Genomic DNA, 19,372 nt, shown 5'->3' on the forward strand with positions numbered 1-19,372 from the left:
ATTTTTAGTAGAGACGGGGTTTCACCATGTTGGCCAGGCTGGTCTCGAAATCCTGACAGCCTTGGCCTCCCAAAGTGCTGGGATTATAAGCATGAGCCACCACACCCGGTCCCACCTGATTATTTTAGAAACTCTGGTAACACTCACAAGTGGCATCTGTCATCCTTGAAGTAGCCTCTGGGCTGCAAGTCTTTCTTATCTCCAATCCACATGATCTCTTATCTCTTCTGGTTGATCAGTATCCTTAGAATTTCTGTGTTCCCTTTTTCGGGACAAACTTTCCGAGTTGCATTATCTGATCCACAGACATGTGCATCATTCTGTAGGACACAAGACTGCTCTCTATCCATCCACTTCCACTTCTTCAGCCATTTCCAACCTATCTGGATCACTGGAGCTTAAAGCCCTCCTGGCCTGCACTCACACAAGTGAAAAATAAACTCTATTACTCTGGGATTACATACTTGGAGTTATCTGGCAACATCTGACCCTGTGCAAATCAACTCTTCTCTAGGCTGACATGCACACAGCTCAGTGTGTGCTGGCGGAAAGCTCACCATTATGAAGACTTGTCTCGTTTCACATTCAAGGTCACTGATGTCCAGTAGACACTTAATGCTGCCCTATATCATTTTTCTCCCACTCTCCTCCATGACTTATTTCCCTTGTTCTCTTCTGTCCTCAGACCCCTAGCACTTCCTCACCTATATTCACTTCCATCCAATTCATCCAATTCATTCAATCCAAGCTCATCCAATTTGTTGATAATTTGAAAAACAATAGAAAAAACCACAATCTCGCACCAGCGCCTGTACCCAGCTCTGATAACTGTGTCCATGGACTCTGCCTTCCCACTTACGGACAAGCAATCAATTCTCTAAGGAAACTTCCTCCACTTCAGCATTAGAGCCCATTGCCAACAATTGGGATCTCCCCTTTTTTCTCTGTCATTACCTTTTTCACACTACTGATTAAATCTCATGACATTTAAACATACTACATGCTTGTTGGCCATGTGTCAGTCTTCTTTTGAGAAGTATCTGTTCATGTCCTTTGCCCATCTTTTAATGGGGATGTTTGTTTTTGCTTGTTAATTTGTTTAAGTTCCTTGTAGATTCTGGATATTAGACCTTTGTTGGATGCATAGTTTATTTTCTCCCATTCTGTAGGTTGCATGTTTACTCTGTTGATAGTTTCTTTTGCTGTGTAGAGGCTCTTTAGTTTACATAGGTCCCATTTGTCAAGTTTTATTATTGCTGCAATTGTTTTTGGCACCTTTGTCATGAAATCTTTTGGCAAGGCCTATGTCCAGAATGGCATTTCCTAGGTTGTCTTCCAGGATTTTTATAGTTTTGGGTTTTACATTTAGGTCTTTAACCTATCTTGAGTTAATTTTTGTATATGATGAAAGGAAGAGATCCAGGTTCAATCTTCTGCATGTGGCTAGCCAGTTATCCCAGCACCATTTGTGGCCTGGCGCTTTCATTCCTTTCCCCATTGTCTGTTTTTGTTGACTTTGTCAAAGATCAGGTGGTTGTAGGTGTGCAGCTTTAATTCTCTATTCTGCTCCATTGGTCTATGTGTCTGTGTACCACTACCATACTGTGTATCACTGCCATGCTGGAGACATCACATTACCCAACTTTAAAGGATACGACAAGGCCACAGTATAAAGTTGGGTAATGTGATGTCTCCAGTTTTATTCTTTTTGCTTAGAATTACTGTGGCTATTCGGGCTCTTCTTTTGTTTCCATATGAATGTTAGAATTTTTTTTTCTAATTCTGTGTAGAATGTCATTGGTAGTTCAATAGGCACAGCATTAAATCTGTAAAATGCTTTAGACAGTATGGCCATTTTAGCAATACTGATTCTTCCAATCCATGAGCACGGAATGTTTTTCCGTTTGTTTATCATCTCTGATTTCAGCAGGGTTTTGTAATTCTCACTGTAGAGATCTTTTACCTCCCTGGTTAGCTGTATTCATAGGTATTTTATTTTTTGTGTGTGGCTTTTGTGAATGGGATTGTGTTCTTGATTTGGCTCTCAGCTTGGGCGTTGCTGGTTATAGAAATGCTACTGATTTTTATACATTGGTTTTGTATCCTCAAACTTTGCCAAATTTGTTTATCAGATCTAGGAGCTATCAGGCATATGAAAAAATGCTTAACATCACTAATCATTAAAGAAATGCAAATCAAAACCACAGTGAGGACCAGGCATGGTGGCTCATGCCTATAATCCCAGCACTGTGGGAGGCCAAGGTGGGAGGATCACTTAAGCCCAAGAGTTTGAGACCAGCCTGGGCAAAATAGCAAGATCTCGTCTCTTCAAAAAATTTAAAAAGTTAGCCAGGCATGGTGGCACACACCTGTGGTTCCAGCTACTTGAAAGACTGAGGTGGGAAAATCACTTGAGCCCAGGATTTCAAGGCTCCAGTAAGCTCTGATTGTGCCACTGCGCTCCAGCATGGGCAACAGAGCTAGTACCTGTCTCAAAAAAATGAAACAAAACAAAACAATGAGATGCTATCTCACACCAGTCAAAATGGCTATTATTAAAAGGAAGGAAAAAAAAAAACATGCTGGCAGGGTTGTGGAGAAAAAGGAACACTTAAAGGAACACTTATGCACTGCTGGTAGAAATGTAAACTAGTTCAGCCACAGTGGAAAGTAGTTTGGAGATTTCTTAAAGAACCTAAAACCGAACTACCATTCAACCCAGCAATCCCATTACTTGGTATATACCTAATGGAATATAAATTAGTCGGCCATAAAGACATATGCACATGTATGTTTATCACAGCACTAGTCACAATAATAAAGACATGGAATCAACCTAAATGCCCACCAACGGTGGACTGGATAAAGAAAATGTGGTACACATACACCACGGAATACTATGCACACATAAGAAAGAATGAGATCATATCTTTTGCAGCAACAGGATGTAGCTGGAGGTCATTATCCTAAGTGAATTAACTCAGAAACAGAAAACGAAATATCACATTTTCACTTATAACATTGAGTACACATCGACTCAAAGAGGGTAACAATAGACACAAGGGGCCTACCTGAGGGTGGAGAGTGGGAGGAGGGTGAGGACTGAAAATATACCTATTGGGTACTATGCCTATTACCTAAGTAACAAAATAATTGGTACACCAAACTCCAGAAACACACAATTTACTCATATAACAAACCTGCACATGTACTCCCTAAACCTAAAATAAGTCAAAAAAATAATAATAGTAAATAAACACACAGAATTTCATTTCCTACCTTAATGTAACATCCTCTTCCATCCCTTTCCATCTACCACCCCCACTTGTCTGGTCCCCTTTACAGCAAATCTCCTGATAGAATTTATATTCACCATTTTTATTTCCTCCAGGATTTCCTCTCCTCCCTCCCACCCCTGCTACCCTTTCACTAAAACAGCTCTCTTCAAGGCCTCCAGGTTGGTAAATCCAGCAGTTAATTCTCATCCTATTTCACGTATCAGCAGCATTTAACCAAGTTGTGTTTTCTCCTTGAAATACTCTTTACTTGGCCTCCTGGAAATCCTGGTTTTTTTCTGACTTCATTATCAAGTCCTCCCTGCCTCCTCCTTTGACCTCTAAGTGTGAAGTAACCCAGAGCTCAGCCCTTAGGCCTCTTCTCTTTCAAACTCACTCACTCCCTGGGTGTTTTCATCCAGTCTTCTGGCTTTAAATACCATCTATGCTAATAGCTCTTCAGTTTAAACCTTTCCAGTGAATTTTAGATTTAAATATCCAACTGTCTAGTTCACAGTTTCACTTGGATCACCAAGAGGCAGCTCAAACATGACATATCCACAGCTGAATTTTTTCCTCCTAAAATACATTCCTTACCACCATCTTCCGCATTGCAGGAAGTAGCAGTTCTTTTTTTTTTTTTTGAGACAGAGTCTCGCTCTGTTGCCAGGCGCCAGGCTGGAGTGCAGTGGTGCGATCTCAGCTCACTGCAACCTCCAAGAAAGCAGCAGTTCTATCCTTCCAGTTCCTAAGGTCAAAATTCCTTGTCTGCTGTCTTCTTCTCAGATTACCAAGGCTCACCCATCAGCGAATCTTACTGGCTCTACCTTCAAAATATATCCAGCGTTCACACTCCTCAGCGTCTTCACCACTGCACTCCAGTCCAAGTTGTACTTACCTCTCACTGGTCTCCAGCTTCCACCCCTTTTGTCCCCCTTCAGTCTATTCATAGTTAATACAACTGCCAGAGTGATGCCTTTAAACTTAAATCAGATCACTCCTCTATTCAAAAGCCTCCAGAAGTTTCGCTCTCAGAGTAAAAGCCTAAGTGCTTACAAGATCCTACACAATTTGACTCTCATCCTTTCCTGCCACTGGGCCCCTGCGTTACCTCTGTGACCCCATTTCGAACCTTTGCCCTCCCTTCATTCTGCTCTTCTCAGAACACACTTAGCCAGTTTTCTCACCTACTTCAGGCATTTTTGCTCAGATGCCACCTTCTCAGTCAGGGCTTCTCTAATGATCCCACTTAACCCCTCTCCCTAGCCTATCTACCTTGTTTTGTTTGTTTTCTTCATAGCATTTTCCTTTTTGTATCAATTGACATATATTTTCCAGATCTGTTTATTGTCTGGCTCTCCCATTAGAATGCAAGTTCATAAGGTCATTTTTACTAGAATGATAGGTGCTTAATAAATATTTTTAAATGTATCATAATTCTGAATACTCCTCAAACTCCCACCTGGGATTTTGGCCTGGAGAAGAGGAACCAGGTTCCATGCATCTTACCAACTGCTCTTGTTCCTCTTTTCCCCATCCTTAAAAATTTTAAATCTAGCAGATTGGATATGGGAATTTATCTTCATTTCCCTCCAAACTCATTTTCCAAAGTAGAACATTAATAGATAATATTTAAAATTTAAAAGCCAAAGTTATGAATTTCAAAATGTGTATGGAATTTCGAAATATGTAGGTAACCACAAGAAGATAAAACAAAAAGAGCTGAAAGTGATTGCTTCTGCGGAGTGAGAATTTGGGGAAGTGGGGAGAATGGCAGGGAATGACACGCCTTTTTTTCTTGTTGTTTTAAGCATCAGAGTATAATTTGATGGCAAAAGAATATTCCTTTGATAAAAATAAAATTTAAATTCAAAAAGAATATTCAACGTTCAAAAAGAACAAATAAAATATAGTTAGAATGGGAGATTCTAATACACTTCTTTCAAATCAGTGAGATCTAGGAGACAAAAAATAAATACAGACACAGAAGAACTGAAATTATGATCAACTCACTTGTTTTAATGGCTAAAGAATTTGACATCCATTGAAAGAAAGACATATTACAAAAATTGATCATGTACACGGCTGTAAAGAAAACCTCAAGCAAATATGAAAAGTGGAGATTTCACAGACCTCATTCTCTAATAGGAATCCAATAAGATTAGAAATAAATGATACATAAAGGGAGCTTTGGAAATTTAGAAATTCCTTTTCTCTCTTGATGCAGCCTAGCTTTCAACAGCACTTTCTCCCTGGAGATACAATACATAAAAAGCTTCATTTGAGAGTCAAAGCTGAGTGATGACTTTGGTGTTGTAGCCAGTGACTGCCCTGCCCCTGAAGCATTAAAACCCATTGATTAAAAGGATAGAGAGCCATATGGCATCTCGATTTAGGGAGAATAAAAAATACATTAAAGAATTTCTAAAGTATTATATCCATTATTCATAAGTGTGGCGATTACTTTACATCCAGAGCCACAAAATGTCAATCAACTGATGGAAAAGAGCAGAACTGCCAGTCTTAGTTGCACCTTTATGACCATCCTTGGTCAGCTTCTCTAGAACTAACAGGCAGTGAGGCAACAAGATTTACTAATGGATGGAATTTCAGGTCCATTTTGTGTTTCTATAAAAAAATATCTATGACTAGGTAATCCTGGCCAATATGGTGAAACCCTATCTCTACTAAAAATACAAAAACTAGCTGGGCATGGTGGTGTGTGCCTGTAGTCCCAGCTACCAGGGAGGCTGAGGCAGGAGAATTGCTTGAACCTGGGAGGCAGAGGTTGCAGTGAGACAAGATTGTGCCGCTGCACTCCAGCCTGGTGACAGAGTAAGATTCTGTCTCAAAGAAAAAAAAAATAAAATAGAAAGAGACTATTCAATATATTTCTAGTAGAAATTCTAGAAGAATAGAGACAATGGTGAGAATTTCTCAGAACAAAAGAAATCACACTGAGTCATGAGCAGCATAAATTAAAATTTTCAAACACCAACACATTAGAGTAAAACTACAGATTGTTAAGAGAAAATCTTAGAAGCAAACAGAAAGAGAAGGCAAAGTATCTCCAAACAAACAATGACACCTCTGGACTGACAACAAACTTCTCCTCAGAAGCAACAGGTACCAGATGAGAATGAATTCTATCTTCAAAGTCATCAGAGAGGAAAACTGACACAATTGAATTCTATCCCAAAATAAGTGATCATTCAAGAGTAAAAATAGTTTACTTTTTTCCTTTTTTCTTTTCTTTTTTTTTTTTTTTTTTTTTTTTTTGGAGTCTTGCTTTCTTTCCCAGTCTAGAGTGCAGTGGCCCAGTCTCAGCTCACTGCAACTTCTGCCTCCTGGGTTCAAGCGATAACATTCACTTCAGTGTCCTGAGTAGCTGAAGGTATACTAGCACTACAGGTATGTGCCAGCACACCTGGCTAATTTTTTAAAATGTATGTTTTTGGTACAGACGGGGTTTTGCCATGTTGTCCAGGCTGGTCTCAAACTCCTGATGTCAAGTGATCTGCCTGCCTTGGCCTCCCAAAGGGATGACAGGCGTGAATCACCAGTTGTGACCAGCATACTTTTTTTTCTGAGACAGAGTCTGGCTCTGTCGCCCAGGCTGGAGTGTAGTAGCACGATCTCAGCTCACTGCCACCTCTGCCTCCCAGGTTAGAGCAATTCTCAAGCTTCAGCCGCCCAAGTAACTGGGACTACAGGCACATGCCACCATGCCCAGCTAATTTTTTTGTATTTTTTTTAGTAGAGATGGGGTTTCCCTATGTTAGCCAGGGTGGTCTTGATCTCCTGACCTCATGACCCACCCGCCTCGGCCTCCCAAAATGCTGGGATTACAGACATGAGCCACTGTGTCTGGCCCATTTTTAATACATCCAAAGTCCAAGAGAGTTAACTGACTCTCACCAAAAAGCTACTAAAAGTAAGATTTTAATAAAAAAGAAGAAAAAGCCAGAATGAAAGATGAAATTCAACAATGGTGAGAAAAGGGGGGAAAAATCTGGTGAAAATATGTGAATTACTAATAATAATGAATCTTTTCTTTTTTTTTTTTTTTTTTTAGCTATTGGGGAGGCTGAGATGGGAGGATCACTTGAGCCCAGGAAGTCAAGGCTGCATTGAGCTATAATCACACCACCGCACTGTGGCCTGGGTGAGAGGGAGACTCAATCTCAAAAAGTAAAAACAAAAATCATGTGAATTGTGTATAATAATATTTTAATGGTACCTACTGAAGGACCAAAAGTAGAATGTGTAACTTTTAATCTAGAAGACGAAATAAAGAAAAATTGACCAATTCAATAGAAGATGAGAAGAGCAATAAAAAGCAAACAAAAATTACCAAACTAAAATGGCATAAGTGATACCAAATATGTCAGATACCACAAATAATGCAAACAAACAAGACTCACTCATAATAGAGATATCCATGGATCAATCAACATTACATCAAAAAAAAGAAACTTCTAAAATGATATATAGAAAAACTATGTAGAATAAAGTGTTTCTGGTGTACATTTAAAACATACTAACACACACACACACACACACACACACACACACTAGCATATATTGTTCTTGGATACATAATAATGCATGGAAAAGTATTCAAAAATATTTTAACAGTGCACCTTAAATTCATAACATTCACTGTCTCTGGGAATAAGATGAGACAGAATGGGAAACAAAGAAGACTTTAATCTGTAATTTTTCTTAGTTAAAAAAGACTAAAAACAAAAAAAGATTAATGAGCAGCGGGTACATAGGTTGTTTAGCATTCCTCATACTGTTCTGTATTTTTTTAATTTCCAAAATAAAAAGATTAAACAAAAAAAAGAATTAAGATTTTGGAGGATGACTGGGCATGGTGGCTCATGCCTGTAATCCCAGCACTTTGGGAAGCCAAGGTAGGTGGATTGCTTGAGCTCAGGAGTTCCAAACCAGCCTGAGCTATATGATGAAACCCTGGTTCTGATAAAAATACAAAATTAGCTGGGCATGCTGGTGTGCGTCTGTAGTCCCAGCTACTCATGGGGCTGAGGCAGGAGAATCGCTTGAACCAAGAGGCAGAGGTTGCAATGGGCTGAGATCAGGCCACTGCACTCCAGCCTGGGTGACAAAGTGAGACTGTCTCCAAACAACAAAACAAAAATTAGCTGGGTGTGGTTACAGTTCCAGCAACCTGAGAGGCTGAGGAGGGAGGATCACTTGAGTGTGGAAGGTTGAAGCTTCAATGAACTGTGATCGCACCACTGCACTCAAGCCTGGGCAATAGAGTGTCCCAAAAAAAAAAAAAAAATTGGAGGGTGAGGAGAAACCTTTTACATATCTCATAAAATATTTAGTGCTTGAGTTCATTAGAAAATTTTAGAATATATACTTAAAAACACAAAAATATCTTTCTCTAAGAATTCTTTATTACTCAATTTATTACACTAATTAAAAATGAACTTTCCATTTAATTGCTCAGAATCAGTGAAATTTTCATGTGCAAAAAGAGCAAAAATTATGTAATTTGGTAATGATGAACATCAAATGATAAGGAAAGATTTCATTTTTAAAAAAAATGTTGTGGTTCCTTGAACTAGGGAGGATAAAATGGTACCCAAAGGACTCTCTGTCACTTACTGATGGGGCCTTAGATTTGTAAAATTAGTTTCTGAGCCTCTTCAAAGAATCCAATTTTATCTTTAAGCTAGAAAACTGGAGCAAAAAGAAGTCATTTTCAGAGAAAATGAATGCACGGTTTTCTTTAAAAAAAAAAAAAAGGCACACAGGATTCTGAATCTGAAGAAAAATATAAAACCAGTAGTGCCTCTATTTGAGTAGCACTTTGGATCTAAAGAGTTTGATGTAACTCCTAGAGGGTTAATAGCTGTTCTTGGTTAAAAAGTAAATAAGCAAGATCAATTTTCTAAAATCTCTTTCTTTTCATGAAGTCAACATCAGTGTACATCCAAGCTATGGTGTTTGTGAAGACAGACTCACAACTACAATGGAAAAGGAGATTTTTGTTATTATAGAGAAAGCTTGTCTCAATCCACTCTTTGTCTCCTTTACATAAAAAAATACAGTCATTGTGTTAAAATATGCCAACATCAGTAAAACTCAGGCAACACCCAGTTGTGCTCTCTTTGGGGGACTAAGTGATTTTCTGAAAGTCATGCAGGAATATGGCTCAGGAACAAGAGAGAAACCTGAGGTTGGCCTATGACTACTAAAATTACACCGGGCCCTCTGTGTAGGGTCCCTTCGTCATTTAGCTCCAAATTAAAATAGCTAACAATTCACCTTGGGTCCTTTTGGCCTGTGAGGGTATGGAAGCATGAAAACGCAGAGGACTACGCCATGGTGGGGCAACTTTTGGGTAAACCCAAGGAGCTTCTTTGACCCACTGTATCAGAGAGCACAGAATGGAAACCAAATAACCATGCCCCTTAGAAATGGCCATTTACGTGAACTCTGTCTTGGGTTAGGCTACTTCTGTAGAGGGAATTTTCTTCCTTTGGCCACCATAGGCTTTTGTGGGCACAGACCTGGTTAAAAGGGGATGATCAAGAGCAATGCAGGCCTAAAGGGCCATGTGTGGCCATGGGCAGTTCAGCTGGCCCTTATGCCTTTGTGCCGCTGGCTCTTGGAAACAATATTTTGATGGAGAGATCAAAATACAGAATTAATCATAAATAAACTTTCTCGGACATTGGCCAAAATGAATATTCATAGTTAGGTAAACCATGAAGAGATTTTGTGAACTATAAAAGAAAACCATATTCTGTGGTGCATGGAATAAATCCAGTTTACTACACATTTAGCAGGTGTAAATAGCCAGTCCTCAGGCTGTGATATGAGGTCCTCTTGCTCCTTCAGGGTTCCAGCCCTCAGTGGTTTTTTGGCTCATTGGTTTGGTTAGGAGGTCATTTCGCTCTCTGGAAAGTTATTTCAGCCTGGGCTATGGTGGCCACCTCTCAAGACCGAGCCTCGTCTTTGGATCCCTGAGTGAACAATACAACTTGATCCAATCTCTGCTTCTTTCAGACTCAGAAGTTTCCTCTCTTGACATCCCTGTGTCATTAAAGGCTAAAACTTGAGGCAAAAGTGAGCAGACTTCTGTGCCCTACCAGTCAGGCAAAACCACAGGCCAGGTACAGATGTCAGTAGCCCAGCAACACCTCAAAGATTTCCCTGCCCTTTTTGTGCATGAAATTGCTCATTATATGATCTGAGTTTGTGAATTCTCAATCCTCTGACCTCCGGCAGCTTTCCTTAAACTATGAGAAGGAGGTGCGGGTGTTCACCAGCAGCAAAACTAATCAAGTCCATTGAGTCTCAAGATTCCAAAGTTCAGGGCCAGGGATTCTCTCTGGACTCAGCCCAGGCAAGAAATGAGTGCCCGTCAAGAACTGCCTCAGGGCACTGGCATGTATACTTGTGTATTGCGAACAAAACGAAGGACTACACTCTGATTCTTTACTGAACAGTATCTCTCAGTGGGTCCAAAGTCAAGAAGTTACCCCAAAAGGGCCATAATCTGGAGTAAGTTAGAGTCTAAGATGCTCTGGAGATAGAGCCAGACCCCTCCCCTAAACCACACAGCAGAATAGTCCTCCGTCATTTTTCTGGGGGCCTGTTTATCTATCCTATGTACAGAGATGTATGTTCTGAATTATATGTTTCATATTTAATTCGGTGCCTGTAGCCGTTGATTTGCTTTTGTTTCTCAGTCTCCTCTGAACAACTGGAAGAAAACTCTTAATAGCCAAGAGGGCTTTTTAAAAAAAGAGTGTTATGCTAAACTTACAAATCAGACAATGGCAAGCAAAGGCATGTGAAATTAGACTCCCCAACTGAAACTGAGTACTCTCTCAAGCCAAACTTCCTGAGACCTTTTGTGTGTTTGAATGAGATTTAGCTCACACTCTTAAAACAGGACACCTCTCTTCATGCCATAAGGAGGAGGATATAAGCACCCTGTTACAGCATGGGGTCCCTAGCCAGAGTCACCTCCTTCAGTGAGTGGTGATTATTTCTTTTCTTTTGCTATATTTAATTAAGAATTATACACTGTAGCTCAGAATCTCACTTTCTATAGACGATATTCTCTATAACCTGCTTACCCTCCAGAATTCATGTGACCCATCTTACACAGGTCAAAACCTCAGTGCATGAGATTGTCCCAGACACAGTTAAGCACAGCTGCACTCACACGGAACAGTGCACTATTCAACAGGCTTTCTCAGGCCTCTCACTGTGGTCCTGGGATCAGGAGAGTAACCCTGTTGGCAGCACTGGAGTGACGCATAAGTGTCCATGAGCTCCTTGATCAGATGTCACTCTCCCTCTAGGAAGACATGCTACCACAAATTCCACCTTCAAAGAGTCATTCCTTTGGTATAAGTTACTGTCACCTTTAAGAGTTCCCTGAGTCAAAGTAGTAGAGTGGAAAAGTGTCCTGGATTTGGAGTTGGGCACATCTGGTTCCCAGTGCAAACTCTGCCACTTACCAGCTGTGTGACTGTCTGCAAGCAACTTAACCTCCATGAGCGTCAGATTGGCTTTGTGTGAAACACAACAAACTTACAGGGCTCCTGTAAGGCAGGGCTCATTTAGGTAATGCGTATGGAAGGCTGAGCACATGGCTGATACTTTGTAGGTGCCCAATAAACTATAGGTATCACTATGATTATTAAATATAAGCACTTTTAGGAAAAAAACTTGGCACAAAATAGACTAGTTTCCTTTGTCATGGTACCTAGCTAGCTCAAAATCAGGTAAAAAATGAAATGGGGGCTAGACAGTCCTAGTAACACCTCACAGCCCAGGAACTGTAAGAGGAATCTCAGAAAAGAGAGGAAGGAGGAATCAAAGACAAGTTTTATCACCTTTATTTACAATGTGGTTTCACACCCATATCCCATCTTTTAACAGCTAGAGATACTAACTCAGCAAAACTACTTGTCTAATGTCACATAGTTAACTGAATAGCAGCTGGAATGAGAACCTATACACCTGTTTCCAACTATGGACTCTTTGCCAACTGACCATTGTACAAGGATGAAAGAGTGAGTGGTGGCAAAACACCAGATAAGGAATTAAACGTCTGCTTTCTAACTATAAAGGGGCATGTAGGAAAGTCCTGGGGACAATGAATTGTTCTATATCTTGATTAGCATGCGTTGCGTATGGTTACATAGGTATATACATTTATCAAAATGCATCAACTGGACACTTAAGTTCTGTGCATTCTATAGTACACAAATTATACATCAGGAAAATTAATCAAAAATATATTTTCCAGCCCCAGCTCTGACACTAATGAGCTGAGTGGTCTTGGCCAAGTCAATCCAAGTCAACTGTCTTGGCTTGACCTTTCTTTTCCTTATAATGGTGAGTTACATTTAGACAAAGTTCCTTCCATCTCAACAATATGATTTGGTAAATGGACCTCTTTCTTTCATTTCAATCTCTATTTTATTCACACTGAGTTCAGCAGCAGAGCCAGAGAGATTGGCACACAATTTAGGGGGACTGAGCAGTAACTTAATTGTATGTGCAAGTGATCCAGTGTCTTTCTTTTCTATCACTCTAACTCTCCAGCTACACTTTAAAGAGTACGATTGGTTTTCCACAGGGATCCAACAAAGCAATATGATTGAGCCGTGGGATGAGAATGATCTGGCTTCAGAAAAGTTGTATCTGCCACCAGAGATAACAACTTTCACATGGTGAGCAGAGAAAATGTTTCCTGGACAATGGGAATGACTGACAGATATTAGATGGGAGGAAATTGAAGGCTCTGCCAAGTTTCATGATAAAATGCTATTTCTCACGGTAAGGTCAAGCTGTCTCTATTGCAGCTATTGCTTTTAAAATACAAAGGGAACACAGCGGATTCAACAGGGTGCATCAGATTTTACAAAGAGTATGTAATCAAAGTCCACTTGTTTCATTTATAAATGAAATTGCATGACTATTAGAGCAACAAAGATCAACAAGAATGAATTTAGAATTTGCTGATGAACCAAAAGCTGAAAACCATCAGTAAGGAAATCTCTAAAGGTTTAATTACAAAGCCCTTCGGATGCAAAATGCCCACCAGTGTTTGCAAGATTGCACATGTAAAAAGAAGGTTAAATTGGACTATCAGGGGAGAGCATTATACCAGGAGCTGGAATTGGCATTGTCATAATATTTTAATAAGTGTTTCAAAAGGTGGAATATATTGACTGGTACTAAATCTTATCATTTCCAAAGACTAGAAATCTAAAATTGAAATCTAACATGTACAAATCATTGAATATCAGTGAGTTTACTTGTACAAACAGAACTGAAACAAAAGTTCTATTTTAGTTTCAAGCTGCATTTTAAAATAAGTGAAATTTGTTCTTATTTAAAATCTTTGGGGAATAACCCTGTGATCAATGATTTTTGTGTCAATTTGACTGGGTCACGAGGTTCCCAGATGTTTAAACTTTATTCTGGGTGTGTCTGTGAAGGTGTTTCTGGATGAAATTAACATTTGAATCAGTAGATTGAGTGAAGCAGATTGCCCCTTCCCATTGTGGATGGGCCTCATCAAGTCCCTTAGAAGCTTTTTTTTTTTTTTTATTTGAAAGAAAGAGTTTTACTCTTTTTACCCAGGCTGGAGTGCAATGGCGCCATCTCAGCTCACCGCAACCTCCGCCTCCCAGGTTCAGGCAATTCTCCTGCCTCAGCCTCCTGAGCAGCTGGGATTACAGGCAGGCGCCACCATGCCCAGCTGATTTTTTGTAGTTTTAGTAGAGACAGGGTTGCACCATGTTGACCAGGATGGTCTCGATCTCTTGACCTCGTGATCCACCCGCCTCGGCCTCCCAAAGTGCTGGGATTACAGGCGTGAGCCACCGCGCCCGGCCCCTTAGAAGCTTTAATAGAACAACAACCTGAGAAAGGAAGAATTCCCTCTCTGCCTGTTTTCAAGCTGGAAATCAGTCTTCTCCTGCCTTCAGTTTAGACTAGATTTTACACTACGGCTCTCCTGCTTCTCAGGTATCCAGACTCAGACTTTATTCCATAAACTTTCCTGGGTTTCCAGCTTGCTGACTGTAGATCTTGAGACTTTTCAGTCTCCAGAATCATGTGAACTAATTACTGTGTGTGTGTGTGTGTGTGTGTGTGCTTTTATTGGTTCTGTTTCTCTAGAAAACTCCTCAAATGACCCATTGATTTGTGTGAACATCATTCAGCTTTCAACTTTTTAGGGATTAGGTATCAAGATTTACATTGAACGTAGCCTTTGATCCAATGAGTGACCTTCTAGGAATTTATCCTACAGAAATACTGAGACACGGTCAAAGAACTTAGTACAGGGATCAGGGCCACTACATCACAGTGTCAGGGGGCACTATTCCCATTGAGTCTGTGTCAGTGGTGCCTCTGAAGCAAGACAAAGATGTTCGCTGTTAAATTGTTCGAAATGGCAAATGAACAATGCAAATTTCCACCATTGGAGGATGATTAAGTTATGTTACATCTACAATATAGGATACCATGGATATTATGCCTTTGTTTTTTTAAAAATAAGATCGGTCTATATGATCGTATAAGAACAGATGCCCAAGATGAGAAAAGTAAGGACAAGGGCAGAACAGTGTGTACAGTATGTTCCCATTTACGTGTATGTATATGAACATGTGCATACATATCCATATGTATATATGTGTATGTGTGTATAGATGCAGGACAATTTCTGGAAGATTGCATAAACCGTAAATACTAGTTGTTGCTGGAGAGTGAGACTGGTGACCAGAATTCTACTTTTTGTTGTATATTCATTTTAATGTTTGCTTTTTTTTTTTTTTACCATGGCCTAGTATCACTTTTGTAATTAAAAAAAAAACAAAGTTGATCAATTTATTCAATAATTATCATGTATCAAGCAACGTGCTAAGTACCTTCACAAACTGAAATGTTCATTGTCCAGTGAAATTTTCTCATTTGTTTGTATAGTTGTTGCTGGTAGTATAATTGGTGATGTTATGGGTGGTGAATTAAACAAACATTTTTGTGTACGTACTATGCTCCAGCATGCTTCTAGTCACTGGCGATAAACAAGCATCCAAGAAGAGAAAACCTTGGCCCTCCTAGTTGTTACCATCTCCCTATGTAGATGGGAATTTTGCAGTCTGTGCACCACATTCACGTGGCCTTGGCATGCCTTGTGCATAGTCTTTCTACAAATGTTCCAGAGAAATGGGCACACATGTGTGTGTGTTTATATGTGTGTATATGATATATGTCCAGGTTATAGTCTGATTGGCATTCAACAGACCACCTATATGGTAAGGAGATGAGGTGTATAAAAGGTCCCTGTAAGATATAAAATCTTAGTAATGACCAGAGTCATCTTATAGAACTCAGTGTGGGCTACTGCTGCTGCTGCTGCCTCCACTCCTCCACTCCAAGCCTTTCAGTCTGGCTGTAGTTCAAGATGTGACTAGGTTCCTAACACTCCTCACTAGTCCCATCTTCAGCATTCCCAACTGGTAGGACCATGTTGGCTCGTAGAGATAGAAGCTTGCAAAGTTTCCCAAAAGGGAGGTTACAAGTACCTCATTCTGGTTTGTTGATCATCCAGGTTTACTACTTTCCTGGGGTTGAAAGTGGCTTCTTCCAGTTAACTCAATTGCAACAGTTGTTTCAGCATGCTAGGAACGCCCACCACTGTGCATACACCGAGAAGTGCAAATCTCCCCAAGCAACTCCTGCTTCACAGCCCCTTCCTGGCTCCATTGCTTCAGTGGCTGCAACTGGCATATGACTCATCAGATCTTTTATCTTTACTTTCCTGCTTTCACCTAGTGGATTCACCCAAACTGCTTTTGGAACCACTGGCCTTAGAAACAGCTGCTTACCTTCCTTCACAGCAAAGAGCAGAACAGGCTTCCGAATGCTATTTCTACTGTAATGAGACTAAGTCCTACAATCTTTCAGCTGACCCCTTTGTGAGCTGCTGCCCACCTCCTACCACCTTTGAGTGATTCCCTCTCATCTGCAGAGGAATAATACCTTCTGACTGTTGACAGGGGCAACAGACCCAATAAATGTTTTATTTAATATTTTGTAGAAAGAACTTGGGAGTACACAGTACTCATGAGATCCAAGACCAGGATTTTAATTTAATTTTAGAACTAAAATGTATTTAAAATGGTAACGTTGCCTGCATTGGCTCTTGGGAGTACAATAAACAGACATTGATTTCTGCTGAAGTTAACATCAAGAATTATTGAACTGAGAGGTACACATTGCCCTGGTCTCCACTTTAGTTAATATTTACCTTGAAAAATAATTAATCCTGATGTTAAATAAAAGTGGGCACCAATATATGTATTCTTCCTTCGTTCTATGCTGAGATGAATGTTAAGTATATTACATAAAAATTTATTTTCTGTATGTATTTATATATACATTTATTTTCTGTATATATTTATAAGTGTGTTTACATGTACATATATTTTAAGCATTTTACTGGAATGTCAGGATTTGCAAAAAAAAAGGCAAATTACACAAATGGAAGCCCATCTAAGGTATTCCCCACGTCCTAATGAAGTTGTCATTTCCCTCTGCTGTTTTTACTCAGTGAGGGCACAGGTTTTATGCAAGCCGTGCTGTTTGTTCCTGGTGAGGCAGCAGGCTGAGAAGGATTGAAATCATCACCTAATCGCCTGACCCACTTGTGGCTTTTAGTGGGTTTAACATCAAAGTGTTCTGTGTCTCAGCATGTTTTCCACATGTAAGAGGAGCAGTAACAAAAGAGCATGCGACTGACTACGTTTGGTCATTAGGAGAAAAACATGATCCATCTCAGAGATTGCGATGCTCCCAGCCAAAGTCCATTTGCTTTCTGCCCCCAGAAAATCATCCCCACTAGCTCAGACAGATGTAACGGATAGCCAGTAATACTAATACAAACATTACTAGTAATATTAATTTGCTGTCGTTCGATAACTACTAACACACATCAAGCCCTTTGTATTTATTTCACCACTTTAACCTTTTCCAAGGATTATTTCATTTAGTCCTCACCTTAACTCCCTGACGTCAATATTATTGGACCCATTTTATAAAAGAAAAAACTGATGATGAGAGATGTCCAGTCCTTTGATCATGGCCCCCATTAATAAGTTTCAGGGTTGGCATCTGAGTCAATGCTTTTTTATTCAAAGCTTGTGTTCTTAAAATTGTGTTAGGTCGCCTTTTCCTGACATGGAAAGAGTTGTGTTGAGCGTGTTGAGGCACAGATACCTTGAAGGATGCTACAGAAGGAGGTGTTCACTTGTGAGCAGGCATTTCCTAGCCATGTGCATTTGGGAATGATGCCACTGAGGTGGAGGAGCCGGCTGCTCAGGAAGGCATATGACAAGAAGAAACAGAGGAACATCTGATGGCGTTATTTCCACAATAGCCAGCCTCCAACAGCTTTGACCTCATTCTCACATTGTCCCAATGCGTTTATCCTAGCCGAGACATTTTCTTTCTGAAACAGGCCCCACTTTGCAACATCAATCAAGAGTACACATGAAACTCAACACTGTTGTTACTGGATGCTGTGGAACACCTTTGGTCCCTACTTTAGGGTCAGTGCCCTCATACCTGGGAGCATTGCCGCTGACAGCTCCCAGCTGTCCCTCTTTGGAAACTCTCCTCTAGAAGGGAGCAGTTTCATATTTTCTTTTGGGAAGCCTTCATATAATGACTGATGGAAGAAAGGAAGTACCAAAGACTGACCTCCTTGTCTCAAGAAGTGGCTCTGATGGGTCATCTCAGTTCCAAAGGTCCCTGTGAGATTGTCTGAAATATCTCCTGCAAGTGCACTAAAGTTCAACTTCTCTTCCTCCCTCTGACCAATCTTGCTTCTCTTACTCCCCAAATGGTGCTGTTCCCTTTCCTGGGGAACCCAATCTAAGACAACAGTTCATATAAATACTATAGGGTTGATGCCTTTCCCTTCCATTCTCTAATCAATAATGTTGTACATGCAGAGAGATTTAGATTTATAAGGCTGTGGTGTATGAACCACTTCTCCCTGTCACTCACCTGAGATGCCAAGGTCTACCCTGGATCAGAATCTAAATAGAAGCTCAAGCTTTCAGGTCCCCACATTTCTACCCTCGCCAGTTCATAAGCACTTGTGATTTGACCTTGCTCTGACCTTGCAAACATAATGAGAAGAGTTGGCATTAAAAATCAGTGAAGGCTCCTAAACACATTTCCTTACCTTGTTGTAACAGGATGATTTTATTACATCTTAAAATGCTAAATTTGGTTGCAGATCAGTAGAAAATCTATAGCCTAATTTGAAGCTTTTTCCCCAATGGTAAAGGGAAGGACCTTGTACTCTTTGAAGTTTGTATGTTGTTTTTGCAAGTTTGGAATGTTATCTCTCTTCTCCCCATCCAAAAGAAATAAAATGTGCAAGCAGTTTAATGAGAAAAATCTAAGTGAAATTCCAACGATCAATTGATATCCTTTCTCTAGATTGGCAAAATATAAATGGTCAGCAAAGGGGGATAAAGCTACTCACAAAATACTGGATCACTAAAAAGTGCTCACCAGTTCCCCCCCAAGAGCCACACATGCGTGGGGAGGCAATTGTCAAGACAAAACCCAGGACTGGCCATCGTGTGTCAAACTAGTCTCTTTTCCCTGAAATCAGTGGAAAGGGGAAAGATTTTTTAAAAGCATTTTTACTGTGGATTTTTTCCCCTTACTTCTTTCTTTCCTTCTTTCTTTTTACCTACTTTTCTTTCTTTTAAAAGAATATTCTCTCAGCTAGGAAGGAAACTCTCATTCTTTTTGCTGACTGGCTTGTGCACAACTGGAAATTATAAAAGAAATTGCTGTATCATTGATGTAGTAAGAAAACAGGAAGACAATTTTCATCCCAAAATGAGCCATCTCAGCTGAAGCTCCCTTTGTAGTTGATGACCACACGCTTTCCATCTCGGCATGGGGCCAGTCTAATTAAAATCCTATAGCAACGGCTTATTTTTCAAACAGCACTCAAAAACAGGCATTTTATGATGAATTTCCCTCAAAGTTGCTCATGG

The sequence above is a fragment of the Sapajus apella genome, unplaced genomic scaffold (genome assembly GCF_009761245.1).
Source record: "Sapajus apella isolate SASKATOON/1434 unplaced genomic scaffold, GSC_monkey_1.0 scaffold24, whole genome shotgun sequence".
NCBI classification, from domain to species: domain Eukaryota; kingdom Metazoa; phylum Chordata; class Mammalia; order Primates; family Cebidae; genus Sapajus; species Sapajus apella.